Source organism: Chelon labrosus (genome assembly GCF_963514085.1).
Source record: "Chelon labrosus genome assembly, chromosome: 24".
In the NCBI taxonomy this organism is placed as follows: Eukaryota; Metazoa; Chordata; class Actinopteri; order Mugiliformes; family Mugilidae; genus Chelon; species Chelon labrosus.
Window position 1 is genome coordinate 3,230,927 of NC_140357.1, and position 14,201 is coordinate 3,245,127.

General features: G+C 43.0%; 1 protein-coding gene across 1 annotated transcript in view; it reads left to right on the forward strand.

Moving 5' to 3' along the window:
• Positions 1–14,201, forward strand: part of LOC311509449 (receptor tyrosine-protein kinase erbB-4) — a gene marked incomplete at its 5' end in the record, with an annotated part of 240,178 nt that overhangs the window by 28,161 nt on the left and 197,816 nt on the right.

The window sequence follows — 14,201 nt, forward strand, 5'->3', positions numbered from 1 at the left end:
CGTGGGGGAAGACGGGAAAAAAATAAACGTTAAGTATATGTTAAAGGATAGAAGGTTTGAGTGTTTGGTAAGGTTTGAGTCCTAAGTTTGGCAGTGCCATTAGGTTTAGTCAGGTTGTTGAAGGTTGCAGGTCTGGTCAACCTGGTATCGGATGAGCAACGCGTCAAAATACATGCTAACAGCTAATTCTTAGCTAGTAGCATGCACCGATCTTTAAATATTAAGTATCTGAGTCCCAATCCGATTTTAAATAAACATATTTTCCTTCCCTGGAGATTCTTCAAGGCTTTTTTAAATTCTAACTTGTTCTTCTGGATCACATGTGCACCGTGTAACCAAATAATGCCGTCCCAGCGAATGTAGCAAGGAGAGGGTAGCTCATACCTTAGCCACTTTGACGCTAGCCAACCGTTTTAAAACAGAAGAGAAAGAGGATGTTTTGACACTGCAGGAATGTAGCTTTATTTATCATAGACCTAAAAAAATACCTACAAAAGGTTTGTAATGACACGTTAAAAAACCAAACCTACCATTTTGGTGGTTTTGGTGAGTTATTTCCTAGCACATATTCTTGATGAAACTTTGAGGAGTCTTAGTCATCCAGATCATGGTATTATAGGTGGTGCCTACCTCTGCACCAATCATTTGTTCTAAAATAAAAAGCTAGACTCCCCATTGGTTAATTAGAAGCTGGTGGCCTTCAAGAAACCTGAAACAAGTCTGGCAGCCTTGCTTTTTGCCTTGGTTAGAAGACCAGCTGCCCCTGTCCTTAGCCCTAACCCTAACCGTCTCGAGTGGAATTCCAAAGAAAGAGCTTAAAATGTGCTTCAAGTGGCTATTAACACACAGCTCCACTACATCATGTTTGTCGGGTTTAGCGCAATCACAGTCCTTTGCAGGGCTCAAGGTAAACTCATTCCACACATCGCAATGCGTGGGTCTTCTTTTTCAGCTGTCTGCCACGCTAATTATGTTTACATTCAGACGCAGCCTTTCAGCGCCTCTACACTCTATTATGTCCAGCATTAAAAATCCACCGACTCCCGTTACATTGCGCTTCCTGATTATGCGTGCCGTTGTAAACATTGGCAGCGATGACTACTCACAGGAATGTGATTTCCTCTTATTATTGGCCCTTAAGGTCAACGCTTCATGAAGCAAAAGCCCTCGGGCTCCTTACTGAGTGGACTGCAGATGAATTAAAGCTGTAAAATCTGACCTGTCATGGTTCAGTGTAAAGTATTAATGAAGTATCTTGTGCTATGCTCAATTAAGGAGATATCTGTGTTTCGTTTAGTAGACGTTGTACTACTTCCTTGACAGAGTATTCTTGGACACTTACTATATGTAGAAACTTGTGCTTTCAAGTAATGTTAAAGTTCATTTCATCCGTCTTTGCCTACTGTATTTATTGTGATTCAAGCAACGCCGTGTCTGCATTATGTTCCAGAGGCTCCTCTCCGGTGCGGCAGATTGCCACAAAGCAGCTCGCCGGCCATCCGCGAGCGACAAACACCTGCCATTCCATAATTAACACCTGCTGCGAGATAACCGACACCTGCTTTCGCCTGCATTGATTACTTTACGGTGACGGGATCTGATGCAGCAAACGGTTTAAACGCTTGAGCTCATTTCCGCCATTTGCATCAAAGCGGCGTCTTCATCACGGGTGCATTAGCATAAGGGCCATAAGCGTCCGCTCTGGGAAAGTTGGCGATCAGCTGCAAGCACTTAGTGTTAAAAAGTTGGAACCAGACTCCCTTTGTAATAGTCAGCATTTTAAAGACTATTTACTTGTCATTTATAGCCATATAAGCAGGATGCAAGGATGATTGTGATGTGCAGTACGCATGTTACGTAGATCTCAAGCTTTTGATTGATCTCTACTTGACAGACTTGAGTTGGCTTTAAAGCTGTTTCGCGAATGCTTTTGCTCAATAATTTAAGCTGTCTGGGAAGCCTGGTGTCCAAATGATCTGGCGAGCTGCAAGTGGCATTTAAATAAAATGTCAGAATTTATTATATAATTTTTAGTTTTCAACCTTCTCCTGTGTCTGTCTGGGGGAAGGTTTCAGCTCAATTGCGAGACCGGTGGAAATGCTGCAGAGGGTTAACGCTGCGCATTCGGGTGCATGAGCCGTTCGAATGAGTCACAGTTTAGGAGCAAGGTTTTAAGGTCTCACCAGGTTCATTTGAACTCAAGAGAAGATGCGCCGAAGGGAAATTAATTCATCCACTTCCTCTCGTCCTTGCCCTTGCTGCACTCTCTGTTTAGCTCCATTGGTGTTTCCAGGTGAAACTGAGAATAAACAAGCGGGGCTATATGGAGAAAGTTTTGTGTGGGCTAGACAAGAGGAAATAACACATACCACAACTGCAAACTTTCTGAAACCGGAGTCTGCATACAACAGCCAAATGCTCTCAAAATGTAGGCATACCCCTCGCTATTGTGACCTCCGCACTCAAGATCACTGCTTCCTCACTCAACTTCTCATCAAACAAAAAAGCCAGTCTTGGCAGGAGTAGCGGAGAGTTCGCCCTCGTGTTCACCCGCTGTTGTATTTCAAACAAGTGAGCAATTGAAATCTATGCTAATCCTCAACTCATTTCTGCTTCTATCCCACGGAGCAGAGCGGCATAATATTTCCATAGCGATGCAGACATTTTTGAGGGATTAAGGAGGGGTTAGGAGGTGGTCGGGGAACCCCGGGCAGCTCCGCTCGCACACTCTACATCAGCTGACAGTCGGCGTGGTAAAGGGCATGTGTTTAACCGTGATTGATGCACTGTCAGTAATGCAGAAGACAGTGGGAATCCAGATTAGAGAAAATGACCCATGGGAGCGGAATGAGAGATGGGTGGGGGAGATGGTGAGAGCGAAAGGGAAAGCAAGGCAGGCGAAACGAGGTCTCTGTGAATGCCTGATAACCCGTTTTCTCACTGCGACACATTTCACTTTGAAGCCCAATCGACTGCTGCCCCGCTCCGGAAACTTAAGATATGCGCGAGCTTCTTTTTTGCTCCCCGCCGCTTCCTTTTTAATCTTTGTCTCTTGTTTTGTAAAGAGGGCTTAACATCTGTTGGACGCTGCAATGGCGATACCAAAAGCCCCCCCTTTTTAAAGTCCAACTAGTGACTTTAGCTCAACAGTCTTCATGCTGTGTATGAAATTAAGTTGCGCTTCACTGGTGCTGCCATAGCAGGAGTTTATCTTTATTGGAGCAATTATTCTGGTATGATAACCAAATTGTTTTATCAATACTGAATCCAAATTTGATCATGCAAGACGAGCAAAGGAAATAATTAAGATCTTGATTAACTCTTCACTTGTTTTCCGAGGGAGGTGAAATCACATTCCAGTCATTTGCACTCGCAACGGAATCACAACATGGTGGGAACTTGTGTTGATTTCCGTGCGCGGAGGTTACTGGGATTGGTATTGATTTGGAATACTTGCCAAACATCGATAACCTTATCCTGGGAATAATACCCATGGGAATTTGGGGATTTTCATGTGTGCTCACAATATATGCAGAATCACAGATGCGTTCACCAAATTTCATTAACTCTGCCACGCAACTGTTTAAGGAGCCCAACCTTAAAGGACTGCTGCAGGTCCTTCCATCAAACTTATTCAACTGTTAGAGCATCAAGTACATAATGCTCTAGATGGTTTGCAATGCAGAACCTCATGGGAAGTTGTTGATGGAAATCATTTAAGAACCATCACCATCTAACTCGGGCTAATTTTTGCCAGTCAACATCAAGATCAACAAATCATGTGCCAAAGCTCTTCACTGCTCTCCTACTGATACAGCAAGCTGCAGTTTTAGTAGTTTTGAAAGCTAGTAAGCAGTCACTGTAGCTAGTTGTGTTGTCGGCATGTCAGTAGACTATTCTTGCCATCTTTGCAAAGAAAATTTGTGCGTTAAAAGGAGTCGTCAAACCTAAAACATGCCCATAACTGCCAGTAATAAAACAAACACGTGAAGAAACTGTCTGAAACACTTAAGGTAAACCTATAAGACGATCCGGCACAGAAGGAGTGGGGAACACAGCTTAAATACACGAGGGAGACAATGAGACACAGGTGAAACACATGAGGGCGGGGAAAGCAATCACAGACTTCAGAAGACTCAGACTACAAAATAAAACAGGGAGTGACGAAAAAGGACAGAAAACTAAACTAAAAAATAACAAACACTACGTGGTCCTGACAGTTTCACAATCTTCAGAATCCCGCTCAGCTTGATCAAGTGCAAAACAGAGCACTAAAATGACCGCGAACAAAGCTCCCATGCCTTGAATTCCGAATTAAAAAGCGCCAGTAACCAACAGATGTCCCTTGTCTGCCACTGTACTTTGGAAATACCCTTAGGTCAACACCACAGATATGCTCACACAGTCCCATGTAAAAGATTCACGGCTGAAAAAAGTCACAATATCCAGGAAGCTGGTAATAAATTCCTTTGAAATTCATCAGCTCCCCATATTGGACAAAACCAGGAACCATTTCTTGGAATCGCGGTGACAATGGTGTAGGTGCTCAATAGAAATCTGCACAATGTGGCGAGCTACGTCACCCATTGACCTCAAGGGGCCTTTGGTGCTTTCATGGATGTTTGCCTCATCTGGTGATGTTTTTTTTTATTATTATCGGGAGCCTGGGAATAGAGGTGAATGCTATCTGAGAGCCACCAGGGCCCCAACTTAGGGATAACAAGGTGCGATAACAGGAAAAGTTTTGTTGGCGAGGTATTTATGGATAAAAATGAGAGATAAATGATGTTTGCATGAGCTTGTATGAATCTTGTGTATTTGTCTTTGGGTACACAGACAAAGAGGGGAAAAAGTACCCAGGCAGGCAATCCATTGTATCTGTAAGCATGGCCCTGACAGAGGGTAATGGCCCTTATTCTAATTCTCTAAAAGACGAGGGGGACAAGAGGTTCAAATGCACATAGACGAGAGGAAGGAGAGGAACAAAAAAAAAAAAAGAGGCAGGGGAGGCATGCAGAGGCCCCATTCCACGCCTCATTGAGTCCTCATTCAGAACGGCCTGCACTTCATTAAAAAACGAAGGCATCTTCCACGGAAACAAAAACAAAACAAAAAAAAAGAGCCGCTTGTTGTTCATATTCCATCACGACGCAGAGGGAGCGTATTTGTTTTACCACAACTACAGAGCGCCCGAGCGTGTCTTTGAAAGAGGCAGGCAGCAAATTTGTAATTTATGATAATTGTCCTCTCCAGAATTGTAAATATATTATGACGATTATTTCCGGGGGAGCACACACACCAGGCCGATGTGACGTTTCATCAGATGAGGGCTGAAAAATTGCTGAAGCAGAACGCGCCACGGATGCCGGTAAAGTGAGCAGGGCGGAATATGGTGTCAAAACACTTGTACTTTCACACATGGATGCATGTGGATCAGTCACACATGCAAGCTCCACTGACTTCAAATGACTCAACAGCAACTCGTGTTAATTTTTGTTTAATCTTGAACCTTTGTTCCAGTTGAGTGCCTTTTACTCCCTTTCAGCAGTTCCCTGCATCTACACTTGTTCATGTGCATCAGATTCAAAGTACTGGACAAGGCTGATTGTATTACTTGTTGAGAGCTTTATGCAGCATCAACACAACTGTATCCAACCTGTAGCTGTAAGATATTGGAGAAAAATGTTGAAAGTTAACCTTTACAGCTGCAGCTTTAAAACTAAAGCTAAGTACCAAGTATTTCAACAATTAACAGGAAGGGTGAAGCGGTGCGCTAATTAAAGCTTTATGCTAGCAATAGCCATACAAGTCACACGAGCGCCGCGGAGTTGATTTTGTTTACAACAAAATGGCTGTCATTGAAGTGAGATGTTTAGATACCACTTCCACATCTGTTGTAGAGCGAAAAATAACTTTAAAGGTCGAACAGTTAACAGTGATTAAGTCATTTATCACAAGACATTTGCCAAGAAGTATATGCCACATAATTCCAACTAAACTGATTGTTGGACTACCCCTTTGTGTTCAAAGGTATTTTTCTCTCTGTTGAAACACATTGGATAATGAAATCCAGATGTCATATTCTGACTTTTTTTTATTTTTTAAGTTGTTAATTTGTTAAGTTTTTAAGCCACATTTAAAGCTAGCTACTTTCAAAGTCACGCAGACTTGTAGCTTGTCATCTTCTGGAACTCTCTGATAGGGTTTATCAATCTGATTGGTTTAGATAAGCCCGGTGATTCAGACAATCAGCTGTTCATTTTTTTTTATAGTGTCTGCCCATTAACCGAATATTTTCCGTCATTGACCGTTTTTTTAAAACTGTGACCCAAAAAAATTCTGAAGGCCATCTGTCATTTTGAAAGTTTGCAATTCACACCCCTGACCACTTGGTGGCGAGTGATGTTATTAATTGGCTTGTCTCTAATCGCAGTTTGCATTCCAAACAAGGAACTTTTGTCAGTGCTAGATTTCCTGGTACACCGATTACACTGACGCACACGTCAGAGCTCAGCTAACCATAGACATACAATGTAAATGTCTATGCGGCTAACGGCTATCAAAATGGAGGAATCAGATGAAAGCATGTGCTAGGACTGATGGAAGGCTTATTTTAAAAAACTACCTAATGGAAGCCTTGATAAAAGTTTTGTGCAAATTGTGCCAAAAAAAAAAAAAGTTTGCATAGCACCGTAGCACTTCAACCCTACGGTGCGATCTGATCTGGTAGCGCTAGTAGTCCCGGTCCGAGTATGGACAAGACGTGTCGGCAGCCCAAACTTTTTTAAATTTATTTATTTAAAGTCGATACTGTTCTGAAAAGGTACTTAAAGTTAATGAAAATGAAATGCTATTGAATATGTCATTATTATCATTTTAAAAAATCAAAGTGATGGGTAAAAATAGATTATGGCGGGATTTTTATGACCCTGTCAGTCAAAATGACAGACAACAAGTCTGGTGTAACCTCTGCTGCCCATTTCCAAAGATTTTCCGAGAATGGCAGAATATGCAGCCCTAAATTGGTGACCAATCTGTGGTATTTTAGTTCTAATCCAATCTAATCCATTCCTTCTATGAATACTTGTTCACCTGCCAGTGGCCTGAACCATGTCCATACACTGTCAGGCATTTCTGCCACTGGTTACTAGGTTCACCATGTTGAAGGTGCATTCGTTTTTCTATCCGAAACCCCTTTTGTGGAAGGGTCGGCGCAGTGAGTTCTTTTTGTCCGAGTCCCTATCTCTGTGTCTCCATCCTCCACGTATTGATCGCTTGCCGACCTTTCACCCTGACTGTGAGTAATGGAATTGCCTGTCGTGGACGCGGGCCCCGGTCAAGGTCTTGTAAATGTACGACACATGTTTGTGCAAACTCGGCGATCGATGCTTTGCTTGCTCCCATGTCATGGAGAATAGAGCCTTCCGCCAGGTTATTTCTGTCAGGGCCTTATCTTGATTCCCTAAAAAAGTCCTTGAAATTCAGCTGAAACCCACTACATGGGAGAGGATAACTTCTATATTTAATAGGATTCTCTTGTACTTAGGACTCATACTTTTTTTTAAAAGTATCCCATTTTGGTGCCAAGTATATATATTTGCTTGACAGTGTTGAAATTCCAGGTAACGATAATTGCTTCTAAATAAGAAGCATTTGAACACAGTTAACACCTGCACTTAAAAGATATTTGCTTGCAAAACTCTTCCTTGAGGAGTGACTTGTGTGTTCATTTAAAGTCCTTTTCTTAAAGTTTAATTTCTCAGAGACTCTTGTAGCGGTGCCGTGTTCTTAGCTCTGCAGACAGCCCGAGGGAAAGGTTTCGGTCCTGAAGCCTGACTGGACTTAGATGAGATGACATACCTCTCTACAGCCTATCAGATTTCCCTGTGACAGATGGAACCGGTGCGGGGAGTTACCGCCTGGTGATGGGAAAGATTGCAGTAGAAAATAGGCCAGCGTGGATTACCGAAAGGTGTGAGGTGGGGGAGTGCCACGACCGCCTTTACGGGAATGTTTGCGGCGGTTTCCACAGTGATGGAGAGTGTGTGTGTTTGTGTTTGACAACAACAGGATTACAGATATTTTTGGAAGGAGGTAGGAGGGTGATGTACGGGAAAGATCACACTGAAGTACACTGTAAAAAATGGCAAGACTGGCAAGAGATTTCCCTGGGCTTCCAAACGGTGACCAAGTAAATTTACCCCCCTTCCCCCCCCCAAAAAAAGCCTTAATCCCACAACTTGTACTCATACTATGCATGTGCAAAGAGCTTAACAAGCAGCCTCTCTGGTTCATCCCCCTGGGGCACTTGAGCAAACGGCATGCTAATTCAAGTTATGGATATGGTATTCTAAGAAAAACACAAATGTGTGTGTCAACAGTGTGTGCTTGAGACCGTGCAAATATGCAGTTGGCTTGGTTTATGTCCTGGTGCAGTATTTGTAAAGCTGAGGTTTGACATTACATGTAATATATAAGAATGCATCATCTGCAAAGAATGAAAGCCTGTAAAAACGTTTTGTGCCAATCCATAGTGTTTAAACTAAGTTATCCTTAGAAGCGGATGGTGAATGGCTTCTGGCACTACAGGTAAAAAGGTAGGGTACCACCAAAGTCATTAGGATTCATCCTCCGAAGACCACAAACAGCAATATGTCTAATATTTGTAGAGATATTGAATGGTCGTAAAATCTCGTCAATACTGATATTATTTGCAGTGTAGCTTCTGTTTAGGTTTTACGTGACTCTGTAACCTTAACCCTAACCCAACACACACACGGAAAAAATTCACACACACACAAACACCGATGCCAGGAATCTGGATTCCCCTTGAAATAGCTGGACCCCCTTGCGCTATGTTGATGACACACACACACACACACACGGGAGGAGGGGAGAAAGCACTAAGAATAGCAGCGCTGCCACATCCATTGCATTCCACTACTCAGCTGGCTGCCCTGCGGACACACTCGCATACTGCTGCAGTCTGACACACATACCTAGTTACAGCAGACATTTCACATGCATATTTTTCAGCGCGCGCATGGATAATCCCTGCTGCTGCCAGAAGCGCACTGATACCTCTTCTCCCCCCACTACACACTTCTTCAGATTTTTCTCCCATTAGGCTGGTTCGGCACATGGTGTTCACTGCTTTGCCCCGACCCATCAATGAACAATACAAGTTCAGCAACAGAAAGCCTGTAGCTAATCCCTCAGCTGTTTGGACTTGGCAGTGGACAGTTGAAACGCTGGAATAGCCCGTGTCTCCACCAATTGTAGCAGGGATCAGATATCAATTTGTCAACAGAGCAGGCTGGACGGCTGGACGGCTGGCCGACTGGCTGGCTGGTACAGAGCCTGAAGGCAGAGGTGAATCAGCAACTCAGACAGCCAAATACACTGGACAGTTGCTTGGCTGCCTCTCCACTTTCGGCTTTCTCTGAGTTTGGGGGGGAAAGTTAAGAAAGTTCAGAAAATGTCCTCTCTGACAAAAAAATAAAAAATTGACAGAAACCCATCTCTCCCTGTGGATATGTAACACTTTAAGGCCAACTTTCAGATACAGTTGCTGATTTTGTAAGAGCCGTCTTACTGTAATGTCGTGGGTGGTAGTGTTTTATGATCTGTATATGGACTAAGATCCACTTCAGTCCCACACAAATTCCGAAGATCCCACGACAACAAGCAGCCCATTGCTATTGTTGGTCTCCTTTCCAGTATTTACTCTCACCTCTTTCTCAAAGCACATTGATCTTGAGAATCCTCACCTCGGGTTTTTGGAGAATGCTCTATCGGATTCCTCTGCTTCGAGAAGCTATTGTTTCCATGCCCCTGTACCCCGTCAGTGCGCGTTAGCAGATGTTTCAATGGTTGGAATAAATAAGAGATGTAAAAGAGAAAAAGAGCTAAGAAGTGGCAGCAAACTGTGCAGTTTGTTATTTTTGTCAACTTGGGTAAAGGTTGTTCGCTCCTACCTACAGTCCAGAGTGAAGAAAATTATTTTAATTTGAGAAGCACCAGTTCTCCGAGGGTTTGCAACCTTTTCGGTGCCAGTTTCATATTGATGCTGTTCTTATGAAATGTCAAAGTGTTGGTTGTCATGACAAAAATAAAAGGTAAGATGTAACCGAGTGACATTTACCTTTGTTTTTGACACAGTTTAGATTGGTTGCTGCACCAGCCGAAGGAACAGGATACTTGATGGACTAAGTTTAGCACTATGCCGGGAAGCAAATATTTTTAGGGCTCATACCAGTGTGCCGACTTGAGATTTGGATTATGTTAATCAACTCATCTTTCCAGTACAACACCACAACACAAACCAACAAACTAAATGCAACCATTCCAAGTAAAATGTTAAAGGTCTGGACCGTCACAACCCTTGATAACCTAAAGCAACCACACTGGTCCATGTGAACAACTTCCCCTTGCTTGGGCAGTCATCAGATCATAAACCTTTCTCCCTTGCGTGGCACATAGCCAAATTAAAATCTATTATGAATTGTGACAGAGCCATTAAGAAGATGGATGGTCAGGGTCCTCCGCAAGTTTGGCTTGCTCTTTGTCCACCTCGGGGCCCTCATTCTGGACAAAAGATTGCCCCTTGGCAGCCCCTGCTGGGCATGGAGGTCTGACATGAGTGTGTTTGTGCATAGGGAGGGGGATTTATAGAGGGGGAACGCATTCAGCCGACTGAGCTTGGATAGTCGGATGAGTGTATGGCAGTAGACCTGTAACACCAGAAGGACAGGTAAGTACGCCAACCGTCACAAGCCACCGCATTCTCAAGCACGCGCACACATTGCTCTCTTGGGTTCATGTTGGAGGACAAGGGGTGAGGGACAAAGGGGGGGGGTGGAGACATGATGGATGACAGAGGGGAACATTGAGGCAGGAGTGCTCATAGCTCAGTGGGAGGAATTTATAGATTGAACAGAACAGTAAGTACTTGACTGTGTCGTCTCCCGGAGAGTGTGGGTTCGCACTTTTTTGCATCTCCCGCTCCACTCGGAGACGGACACTCGGCATGGATGTGTTTTCCCTGCAAGCACTCATTACCCAGGTGCATGTGGAACAGTTTGCCTTCGTCTTCCGATAGATGACATATAGTCACTTCCCTGTGCTCAACCTATTTGTAGCTGCTTGCTATTGCTGTCGGACTCAGGTGCATTCGAGGGAACATGTTGAAGGTTTCTTTATTGATTTCTACTAGAGTGGTGTTGACAACATTTTTATTGTTATTTGGTAGAATATCACCGACCGTGTGTATATATATATATATATATATATATATATATGCAGGGCTTGGATAATGTAAAGGCAGAAGTCTTTGAATTAGAATCACCCTGAAGACTACATTTCTCGTCCAAGGAGGCCATCACACTTCCATATCCACGCTGTTACACAAGAAATTGATATGGCAATGGCGTCGTAAAAATACGGGCCGATGAAAGCCTTGCGAAACTCTCCAATCTATAAATTCCCAGCGCTCCTGGAGGAAATGGCGCCGGGGCAACTTCACCCGAGGTGAAAAGAAGTTGCGGATAGAGCGGTTTCCCATTCTCGGCGCGCACAAGGATTTCAGGAGCTCATGCATGGCGGTCATCTATCATCCCCATTGACCAATTACTGCGCCAAGCCAGCCAGCTTCTAATGAGCAGCAGAAAAACACAATGGAATAAAAGTCGATATTGGGCAAATAAATTATTAATCGTCTGTCTGAGATTTTTATTTGCTCGCTTGCAGTTACACTTGGCAGGCACTGAAAGGAGTAGAGCTAAGGAATAAGGTGATGCCATGGCTTTTTTCAGTTATCTGATTTTTTATGAACTCCAGCAGGGTCTGCAGCCATGGCTGGACTGGATGGATTATCCTCTGTGCTTAATGTATGAAGGGAGCTTTCTCAGCTTGTCTTTGTTTGGGATCGGTGCCCTGTGTTTGTCTCCGGACTCCAGAAGTTTCTCTTTTTCAGCCGAGTTACAGCCATTATCAGTTCCACCGGTGTATAAGAAGTATTTAGAGAAGCTATGTGAGTTAATTAGGGAGTAACACACCAAAACAATATTCAAGTTTTCCAATCTTTTCATCTGAAAATACCAATGGTTCAAAACTTTTCATGATTTTCATCACTATATTTTCCAATAGTTACTCCAAGTAAATGTCAGGAAAAAGTAATAAAAATACCCAATCCCAGTTCCCAAGGGGAATTATTCAGTTATCTTATTTCCTCACAATCTCACAGAAATTCAGTTTGCTCTCATTTTTTGAAAAGGTTCAAACCCTCACATTTCAGGATGGCCGAACCAACAATTTTCACTCTTCGTTGTGTGGATTGTTTTTCTAGTTTAATATCTTTGCTAACCGGACATCTTTAGCTTCGTCTTTGAAAGAGGTCATATTGGGATTTAGGAAATAGTACTTTTTCCTCAGTTTTTTCAGAAATTCAGTTTGTTAAAACCAATCATGCATAAATTAATACGTTTCACCACTCATGCAAGTTGCTTCTTCACTTCTAAAAAGACTGGTCGACTCAAACCACGACCTTTGTCTTGTAAGTTGTTTTGGTGCCTAAGAAACCAAACAGCAGCTGAAAACAAAGCGTATTATCCACGAATGATAAATTGGCTACATGAAAAAAGAACGGTCCAAAAATTTGTCTCACTCCAAAAAAAATGCCTCGTTTTCTTAAAACAGACTTTGTCTCCCTAAATATTTGTAAATGGTCACAGGGAACATGTTTCTTCTGCAAACATCCAGTATTTGTGTCTTTTGGCCGCATTCTGTTGACTCTTGGTTTCTTGCCATGCTCTCTCTCTCGAGCTTGCCTCAGCGTACCTGTGCAAAACAAGCATGACTAAGCAAAAAAAAAATTAAAAAATGCTCGGATGCAGCATTGTGTCTCCCCAGATTAACCGTATCGCGCTGCTAATACGCACCGCAGGGATCTCTCTTAACATCTACAGCAACTAGTCTTCAGATCTTCCCTTGGGTGCGGTATTTACATTTCATTTGTTATTTTACCTTATCTTACAGCACTTATCTTTAAAGCATTGCATAATGGAGCTGAGTGGATCCTCAGCGGAATACACAGGCAGTCGCAGGCATCAGCATTATCAAGGATGTTTGAGTTTCTACCAATTGTTCTGTACTTAAAGTGCAGAATGCATAAGAAGGATTCTCCTTTTATGGTTTTGGTTCTCATAACAAGAGTGTGTTTTTATTAGGAGAGTCCAAACGGACAAGTGAGTATCAAATGTCGCTAATCTTGTCAAACCAACATTTATTTTTTCTGTCTTGCAGACATACCTGATATAAATAACTTCTCCATTTAAGGTGGTTTGGTCGAAAACTGAGAGGAAAGAAAAAAGAGACAGATTATCATCCAAAGTGGCGCGTGACCTCTGGCGGTGCGCCTCCCTCGCTATCTAACCGCCTTTAACTTTATTTGGCTGTCGACTTGAAAGAGTCTTGCTGGGCTGGCTGCTGCGACTGCCGACACACACACACACACTCAGAGATATCCTCCCATATGGCATCATTTAAAACTCCTGGCAACTAATGTTTGTGTTTATCGGGACAACAAAGCCCACTCCTGGACCACAATGGAAAAGCAACTAGAAAAGGCTCCCCGTTCAATTTAGCAAACACGCTAACAATTCTGTCCGCGGCTATTATTTGCACTGATAGGGGTCACTCGCGGTCGCGGCCCGGGACTGGGCTTATATTTAGCCCGCTTTCTGGACACTTGTCCAACTGAGGCCTTGATAGCGGACCAACCGTCGCTCCTGTTTGATAGGTGCATGGTGCGAGGTACCTCAAGTTAATCCTCTGATAAGGAATTACTGCTCCTATTATGAATTAATAAGTGGATTACTCTTGTAAAATGCCTGCAAATAGTCGAGCCACCTGCGTAAGAACAAGAGTTCAGCGTTCTTGATCCCCGCCATTGAGCGTATGTGATATTACGAGCTAAATATCCTCCGACGGGGAAGAAAAATCATTACCTTTCGCTCAATTATTCAACTCATCGAATTCATTATTCAGTATCTTTGAAATGTGCCACAGCCTCCTTGCAGGAGTCACCGTTTTGCTTGAGATTCTATAAAAAAAGGTGCTTCGGTTTGTATTAGTTTCGTGCCATCAGTCATTTTGAAAGAGGAGGTGTCCTTTAGGTCTAATTTTAGAAGCAAATTATTCAT